General features: G+C 42.1%; 1 long non-coding RNA gene across 4 annotated transcripts in view; it reads left to right on the top strand.

Annotated features, from left to right (window-relative positions):
• The first annotated feature begins 1,768 nt into the window (after positions 1-1,768).
• LOC137242409 (uncharacterized) overlaps positions 1,769-9,447 on the top strand; it is a 35,311-nt gene continuing 27,632 nt past the window's right edge. The window contains exons 1-4 of one of the 4 annotated variants that reach the window (XR_010950227.1): positions 1,769-1,789; positions 1,865-2,591; positions 2,670-2,756; positions 2,823-3,798. This is a non-coding gene — a long non-coding RNA (uncharacterized lncRNA). Of the gene's footprint in view, positions 1,790-1,864; positions 2,757-2,822; positions 3,799-9,447 lie in introns of those variants that run through there. The other 3 variants (XR_010950228.1, XR_010950229.1, XR_010950226.1) reach the window with 3 other exon arrangements.

The following is a 9,447-nucleotide window of genomic DNA, read 5'->3' as shown; positions in this document are numbered from 1 at the left end:
AGGGCGTGGCTGCGGTTGCTCATCCTCTATATGCAGCGTAGTGTGGTGCGGCTCCCGGCATCGGTGGCAACGGTCGCGGCTGGGGCATATTTCCAGCCGATGGAACGGCGATAAACAATTGGGGCAGTGCCGGTGTATAAGGACGGCCCGGAGGCGTTCTTCTGCCGACATTCCCCTGTACAGTGGGCATAGTCGTAGGCCGTGATTCTTCTGGCACAACCGGCAGGAGACGGTGAATGAGTCAACGCGTTGCCCCGTCTTGTTGCGTTTGACCGAGAAACCCGTCATTCTGGAACGGGAACTTGTTATTATTTGTTTTGCATTCTAAAGGGGTTGGGTAGAGTATGGGCGGAGAGTAGAAGCTTAATTGGTCGAGCTTGTGGTTGGCGTACTCGGGTTAAGGTTTTATTTGGGATGAATAACCTGGTTAAGTTATTCTGCCGATGTAGTGACGTGTGGTGGTTGAACCCACTCTTAAGTTTAGTAAATTTTGATTGACATACGCCTAAAATGACCTTTCGTTTTGAAAATAGTTTCATCAGAATGAAAATGCTGATATTGAAAGCCACCAATAGTAAGATTAAGAATTATTAAATATAGACTTAGGGCAACCTATATTTTTTTGTGTTTGCCTAAGGCAGGCAATACGCGACAATATACAGTATATCACGGTAAACCCGTGTGGTGTCACGGCTCCTTGTAATTGCCCTACAAAAATTTGGTCACAAAACTTACCCACGCCCATGCAAATGTGACTATGAATATAACCTATGAATGACTGTAAAATGACTAGTCAAATGACGTCGTGCAGATAAAATGTGCGACAGATGTAAAGAGGCCTTTATTCGCTGTCTGGGAACACTCTTTGTGTTGATTTGGGCCATGTTGTGTGAGAATCACAAATTGTGGTGTATTTGTTGATTTCAACACATCCTGGCGGATATATCCTACACTATCGAGTGTGGTAATTTGTAGAGCTCTCAGCTGCTCACTCTTCCAATCGTTGGAATGAGACAGCTGTGCGGTGCTGCCCATTGCAGTGTAATGATACATAATGGTCATGTCATGCAATTATTTAGGGAAAACTCGCGTCTGAGTTCTGACGCGACATAAATTTTATAGTCTTTACTACAAATTTTAATTTCTCCCTTGTTTGTATTATCTAAAGCATATATTACACTGCTTTATTCTTGCTTGGATTCCAAGCTAAAGGACTGACGAAACTTTATCGGAACTTCAATACACAAACAAAATTTCTATCATGAAAGCGAGACCACTATTGAGTGTGACATGTTTTTGTTTAGGTTTTACATTTTTAATTTTGCACTAACCTTTTTAACAAGGAGAACAATGCAAATAAACCGCAAAAATTCTTTCGAGTGGTTCATTTTTTTTCCCAAGAAGGCTGATTTTGATTGTGTTTTTATGCACAAATTTTCAAACTACAAACTTTTGTAAAAAAAAAAAAAAATAAAGAAGAAAAAACGACCGAATGTCAAAAAAAAACTATCGAAATACAACCTGGCGCGTTTGTTTTCAGTGAAACCAGGCTGTATCTTCGGGGTTTTCGTTAGTTGCTTTTTTTTGTTCGGGTACTAACACTCGTGTTTGTTGGATCCCACGGATCCGACTTGTGATCCCATGGGATGTGTATACTGCGTAAGAACCGAAAAGAGCAAATGTCATCGAGTGGCAACCTTGTTTCGTTCATTCAAAATGTCATTCATTCATGGAAATGAGTATAGACATTTTTGAATGAGTTTTCATTATGAAGAAAAACTTGTGATTGGTAAGTATACTAGTATCGTTCCCATTTGCTAATTTTATAAATTTTCTAACTTCTTATTCTTTTGTTTCATTTCAGCAAACAGATTCAAAAGGTATCATCATTGGAACAGCTTTCGGTGAAGGAAGAGGATGCTTGGTGGACTCAGATGCCTATAAAGAATTTAGACCTGAGTTCAAACGCTCTAACACGTTTATCACCAAAAATTGAGTCTCGATTCATTGACTACTTTAACTCTCCATGACAATTTGTTAACGGAGCCTTCCTAGAGAAATATGCTGATTGGAAAAAATAGTGCGTGAGAATTTTGGTCACAACAAATTCTTTTTTATTCGTTACCTGAGTTACGTTACTTGACCATATCGTATAATGAATTCGAAGAACTGCATCCAGTTCTAAGTGATTTGCATATGTTGGAGTATTTGTAATGCTTCACATAATTCGCTTACGGCGCTGCCGAACGATATTGGTTTCCTCGTGCGCGTTTCTGAGGTTTTACTCTATTATAATCACATTCAAGATCTGCCAACCGACTTTTCCTCTCAAATCAAGCCTTGCGCGGCTACAAATTTGAATGCAATATCCCCAAAATTATTGCTGCCCTTCAACTCCTTTGTTTGCGGTGTGAAAGCAAGGTACCACCCTGCCATGTTATTCGCAATACTTCTAGGCAATTGGAGTTATCTCTTGCCTGCCCACAGACCTTTTTTCCACTAACAAACGCAGAGAATCGGCGGATTGATCTATCGAGAGGACTCTAACGTGATTATAATGAGACAACTATCGATTGTATTACACGTTTGTGGTAGGGTCTCGTCATAGAAGTGAGATCCGTCAAGTTTGATTTTATTAAATAATTTAGTTTGTATTTTACATTATTCAGATGCTTGAATGCGGTGATTTTATAAAAGGTCATGCAGAGATTGAGTTTTCCGAAGTAGAAATAAAGTTATTAACCAGGCAAGGGGTCGTAAGTATGGAAGCTCGTAAGTGATGATAATATTTTTATGAACTGATTTCTCTTTTTATTCTCCAGGAAATACCGACAATTAAAGCTATTATAACAAGTCGTTTACATTGACATATTTTATTGAGTGCACAGTCTCTTCACATTCGTGAACTGTGCAGCTAACAATTTCCTGGGGCAGCCTACGATTCACATGAAACAAATCGTGTATCATGCAAAGACGCTATTATCGAAAGCACCGGCATAGCCGGTCAATGTGTTGTTGATTATGCTTTGGGAAATGGATTAAAGTTCGCCCTTTGTATGGTCGTGAATCGACATTTCCGATTGTTTTAGAACAAAGTTGACCTGGTTAGAGGTGATGCATCCAATATTGAAGATTGAAAAAAGGGTGGTCAAGAATATGGAAGTAGACTGTGAGATAAAATATCATCGAAAAGACATAACGCGTACGAAGACAATATGCCACCGTGCCAGGTACGTCCATTGACACAAATTACCAGTAACGGCGCACAAAATAAGTCGGCTGTTGTTAATGATGGAAACTTGCCTTAAAGCAGCTACGGTGTGATATAAGCAATGGACCCGTTTTTTGGTTGGTAAGGTGTAAGATGTTTTGTTATTATAAATGTTTAAACAAATTAATCCTAAATGTGAAACCATTACTGTGCATATCATAGTCCGAATGTTTTTTGAAACTAATACATAGGGAATCGGTTGTAATCCACAATCCTTCCTTTGATCTTATTCCTTCAATAAATAGTCACCTTGTCGAGATTATCATAATTTGTAAAATTCGAAATACACGTGAGTCAATTAACCTTCAGTATGTTATTTGTTATCACTGACCTATGTGCAGGCACACTTTAGGTAGACGCAATAGACTGGGGGGTACAACCGACTGGTCCGCCGGTACAATAAATCTAATTGAAGCGACAAAGGAAAAAATATATAAGGTTTCTTGATTGGAATAAGGAAAGTGCTTGCAAGATTTCATGTTAAGTTTCCCAATTGATACATTTTAGAAATTTCGTTAAAGTCTTACGATGTGAACACACATAAGATCGACATTTCCATAATAGATATTGTTCTTCGCTGCTGAGTACACATGTTGGTTGGATAAACAATTGTATGCAATTACTTGTCTATAATAGCAGTAGGCTTTGCATCTTGAACGGATATACGTGAGCGTTCAGAGCGCGCCAAGCGACGATGTTTTCGCTCGACAATATTCTATTGTAACTTATCCGAATCTGGTACAGTGACCAATTTCGTTTTAGGCAGTTTGTAGCGTATATCTCCTTGAGGTTGCTGTTGTTGTTGTTGCTGTGCGGCAACGGCTAGCTGGTGTTGAGCTCGTTGCTACTGCTGTAACTGTTGGACCTGATATTGAGCGAGCGTGATTTGTTGCGGTTTTTTTTTTGTTTTTTTTTGATAATTTGCTGATTATACGTATTGTATGCTGGTGAGCCTGATGTTGACTGGGTCTGGTAATACGTGTTGGCGATGGTATGGCAATTTGCGCTGTTGTTGAATCGGTTCGATGCTTTATCTGCAACATAATGTTCTCGCGGGGGCGTGTCCTTTACAATTGTAGCAAATCGAGCCACTGGTTCGGGATCATGATGTTCTAATGTGAATCCTGGAGTTGGTGCTGCCTGAGATGAAGGACTTCGACTACGACTACTACGCGATTCAGTGCCTGAACCACTTTCCTTACTAAAATCTTATATAAAATTGCTAATGGGGGAGACACAGGAGCGGTTTTAAGTACATACAACGTAATATTCTTAGCTATTTAAAAAAGATAACATTAATTTATCATGGGGAAAAAAAATCCTAAAGAATAAGGGGTGTAATAAGTTGTTCTGCTCTCCGGTAAAATTATTCAAATACCGCGAGATAAGACGGTTTTGCAGTTGGTCGACAGGTGGTTTTACAAAGACATCGACGATATGCTTGAAGAATTCAAACTCCCTATATGAGGAAAGGTTAAATGATAGGATGATTTCGAACTAACAGTCGACATGGGGTGATACTCTAGTCAGCAGCCGCAATGAACTGACAGAGAAAATAAAGGAATATAGCTTATTGTCTTTAATCGTTATATTCCGGCCTTGACTTTGCCAGAAGAGTTAAGTTTTCGTGCAGTCCTGCTACACAGGGAGTATCTACCCTTATATTCTAATATTTCGGAAAGCTCTTTCCCGTTTAAGTGTTCATTGAAGTGTTGCGGAAAAACTTTAATTTAGAGTATTCGGAACACGTTCGCCTGATACTACCTCGTGAGGTCCGAATATTCCAAATAAGTATGCATGCATAAAATATTCCAAATATAAATGGGGACGTAGGCTCCGAACATACGGAGTGAGTAAGTTAACGTACTCAATGAATACATGTCGTTATGGCATCCCAATTGTTTTTAATGAAATTTTTACGGGAATCGATTTGCTGGTCCAGTTCATGTGCAGGAATGAATTTTAAATTAGGGTTCGGAGGTGTATAGGTGTCCGTACTTTTCATCCAATTACTTGTATTCATCCACACTAATAGATCATGGCATAGTTAGTAAATTCATCATAAAATTAAGAAATGTTCGAAGCAATTATGCAGTTCAGGACTTGTCAGCTATTCGTAAACTGAATGCTTTTTATACAGAATTCTGTTGGTCTCGTGCCTTTGGCCGATGCCGTTTAGGTTCTGTGGCAGATAGTAGATCTGCGGTATGATTCTGTTGGCCTCGTTCGGGGAGAACGAGAGCTGGGTTAAGCTGGTTTGTTGGCCTCGTTCGGGGTGAACGAGAGCTGGGTTAAGCTGGTTTGTTGGCCTCGTTCGGGGTGAACGAGAGCTGGGCTACGCGGTTTGTTATAACGGGTGGGAGTTACAAGTCTCCCCCACCCTCACTGGAGGGTGGTAGTAAGACCAATTTCGTGATTGGTCTGGTGGTTTGTCCCCTTGCCGTATCCAGTTCGACGACTCGAACTCGGTTATCGGGGCCATAATGGAGATTGGCTATCCGACCTAGTCTCCATTCGTTGGGGGTAGATTATCCTCCTTAATGACGACTAGGTCACCCTGTTTAAGGTTTGATTGTGGATGCTTCCACTTAACGCGCTTCTGCAATTCGGTGAGATACTCCGTTTTCCACCGTTTGCAGAAGGTTTGATGCAGCGCTTTAAGTTTTTCCCATCTATTGACGAGTGATGCGCGATTCTCGCTGACGTCGATCTCCGGTGAAGCTAACAGGTGCCCTCCCACGAGGAAATGGCCTGGAGTAAGTGGCTCCAAGTTAGACGGCTCGTTGGAGGAGGGGCTTAACGGTCGAGAATTGAGACAGGACTCGATTCGACAAAGTAGTGTGCTGAACTCTTCAAGGGTAAATTTGTGATCCAAAGCGATCTTCTTGAAGTGGTTCTTTAAGCTTTTGACCCCTGCCTCCCATAGTCCGCCCATGTCAGAAGCTCCTGGTGGTATGAAATGTCATGTCAGGTTTTGGTGACAGTACTTGGATAGAGTTTGGTTGCGAGCGTCCGCCAGGAAGGCTTTGAGTTCCGAGCGGAGAGCTCTGGAGGCTCCGACAAAGTTGGTTCCGTTGTCGGAGTAGATGTTCTTTGGACATCCTCGCCGAGCAACAAACCTATCGAACGCTGCCAGGAATGCGGCAGTACTGAGGTCACTAGTGGCTTCCAAGTGAATAGCCTTGGTTGCAAAGCAAACAAAGAGGCAGACGTAACCCTTTGACATGCGGCATCCTCTTCCGCTATAAGATTTGATATCAAATGGTCCGGCAAAATCTATCCCCGCATTGGTGAAAGCCCGGGAAAAGGTGGTTCGTTCTGAGGGTAGATCTCCCATAAGTTGGGTTTGGGTCCGCTTGCGGAATATTGTGCACGTTTTGCAATTGTGTATGACCGATCGGATCATATTTTTGACCCTAGGGATCCAATATTGTGTGCGTAGGCGACGAAACATAAGTTGGTTCTCCCCATGCAGGGTGTCTTTATGGATGAACTGGACAAGAAGTCGTGTGAGCCGGCAGTCATTGGATGCGGATTCTACGTGGTGCCAAGATTTGTTTCCTACCTTTTCTACTATTTTCGTTACTCGATGAGAGACAAAGGTTGACCAAGAACAAGGAGGTTTTCTTATCCACGGCAAAACAATCGTGGAGTCTGTCCATAGGTGTCGATTGAAAATTTCTAAATGCAGATTTTCATGCACTGATTCGATGGTTTCGGCCAGAAACACTGCACCGCATAGCTCTAATCGGGGTAAGGAAATTGTTTTAACGGGTGCTACTCTTGCTTTTGCTATTAATAAGTTAACGTAGACCTCATCCTTTATCTTTGCTCGTAAAAAGACTGTAGCGGCGTAAGCTTTTTCGGAGGCGTCGCAAAAGCCGTGTATTTCAACGTCGTTGGTTGGCGTAAAATACACCCAACGTGGGATACGAATTCCGTTAATGGAGGGGTATTCCTGCATAAAATTTTGCCATCGGTCTAGAGTTCCTGCCGACACTGGTTCGTCCCAGTCAGTCCCTTCTAGCCAAATGCTTTGCATAATGATTTTGGCAACAATGACGACTGGGGCGAGCCAACCTAGAGGATCAAAAAGCTTAGCGATTGCAGAAAGTATTGCCGTTTTCGTTAACATATCCCGATTTTCAATTGGTTTTGCGGTGAAGTAAAAATAATCCGCATGCGCGTTCCATCGAATGCCTAGGGTCTTGACCGTACTCGTGTCCTCGAATTCCAAAAAATCTTCGTTGAGCAGATGAGGTTTGGGTATCCCTTTCAGTATTCTTGAGCAATTTTACGTCCATTTACGAAGGAAAAAGCCTGCGGACTGTAAAGCATCTGTGATTTCATCGCGAGCTAGGATTTTTGCGAAAAACTATTCTCTGGAATTGTGTTTGGTTTGGCTTTACCCATATCTGCCGGTACATCTTTTCGATGTCGCTATTAAAAACATATTTAAAGAATCTCCATCGAAGGAGTAGAATCGTTAAGTCGGCCTGAAGCACTGGGCCTGTATAAAGTACGTCGTTTAGGCTTGTGCCATTGCCTGTGGGACACGAAGCGTTGAACACCACACGAACTTTTGTCGTGGTGCTGTCTTCTTTTATAACCGCATGATGGGGTAAGAAGTAGCAATCGGTTACGTGGGGTGGTATGATTTTTGGAACTTTTGACATATGTCCCAATGTCTCATATTCCGCTAGTACCCTATTGTACGCTGTCTGTAGGCCGGTAGAATTGGGAGCAGACGCCGTTTAGGGAAGGCCCTAAGGAGACGTTGTTAGGAAAATCCTGTTTAAAAGGAAGGGCGACAGTGTATTTGCCAACGGAGTTTCTTTCTGTTGTAGCTCTGAAAAGTTCCTCGCAATAGGCATTATCTTCGTTAAGTGCCCTTTTCTTAGGTACGTTTTCAAGTCCCCAGAAAGCGGTTAGTTGCTTGTCTAGGCTGATTTCATTAAAAAAGGATACCCGCGTATTGGTTGGGCGAGGTGCATCTGCACGACCGGTTAAAATCCAACCGGAAACGGTTTCTTGGGCGAGAAGCGTATTTAGAAATTTCTTCCGTATACCGTTTAGTATTATCTGCGGATAAATGCCGCCTCCAAGTATGAAATCGACTGGTTCATTAATGAAGAACCTCTTATCCGCCAGAATCAGATCAGGAAACGCTTGCCGAGTCGTTGCGCTCACTTGGCAAGTCGGAAGGTCCCCTGTTAATTGAGGCAGGACTAGGGCCACTGTATTGATGCTTACTAAGGGGTCTGTAAGCGAACCTAAGGTAATCGCACATGATTCCTTTACCTGTGCAGATGGTGTATTATTTATTCCTGACACTTGCACATGCAGGCGTTTGGATGGAAGGTTTATTTGCTTTTTTAGTCTTTCTGTTATGAAAGAGCATTCGGACCCAGAGTCTATCAGCGCTCTGGCTGAAAATTTCACTCCATTTTAGTGTATATTAACACGTGCTGTTCCTAATAACACCCCTTTAGTGGTGTTAGCATGACACGAAGAGACGTTATTACCATTATCTTGTCTTTTTTCAAACTCCATCCTTGCCCTAGCCTGCTGTGAGGTTGAAAGTCTATTGTCGGTGGCGTTTTGAGTCCACCTTTGAGGAGTTGTCTTTGGTTGTGCTGTCGGAAGATGGAGCAAGGTGTTGTGCCTTGCATGGCACGTGCTGCAATTAAATTGGCTAGTGCATCGTGTCACGGTGTGTCCACCCGACAGACAATTCAGACAGTAACTATTGTTTGTTACAAATTCGATTTTCCCTGACGTAGACAACCTACGGAATTTTTGGCAATTTCGTAATTTGTGCTCCGTACTGTTGCACATCTTACATGCCGATTTTGGGACGCTGGCTTGGTAAACCCCAAGTTTTGTAGAGTTTTCCCTAGAATTCGAATTTTGACTTTTGGGTGCTTTTGTCGTTTTGTTACCCCTAAGATCAGAAACCGTCTCTAATGTCTGGAAGCAATTGGACAGGAATTTGTCCATATCCTCCCATTTCGGGATATCTGTCTTTCGTTCTACGGTCTGTTCCCAAAGAGCCAATGTAGATTCAGGGAGTTTTGTGGAGCATAAGTAGGTTATGATTGCATCCCAATTTGTGATGTCAATATTATGACATTGTAGCGCAGAAATGTAATTGTTTATCTCCCGTTGCAATTTTT

This window comes from Eurosta solidaginis, chromosome 2 (assembly GCF_040869045.1).
Source record: "Eurosta solidaginis isolate ZX-2024a chromosome 2, ASM4086904v1, whole genome shotgun sequence".
NCBI classification, from domain to species: Eukaryota; Metazoa; Arthropoda; class Insecta; order Diptera; family Tephritidae; genus Eurosta; species Eurosta solidaginis.
Note: the sequence above shows the minus strand (reverse complement) of the source record. Positions and strands in the feature narration are given on the sequence as shown.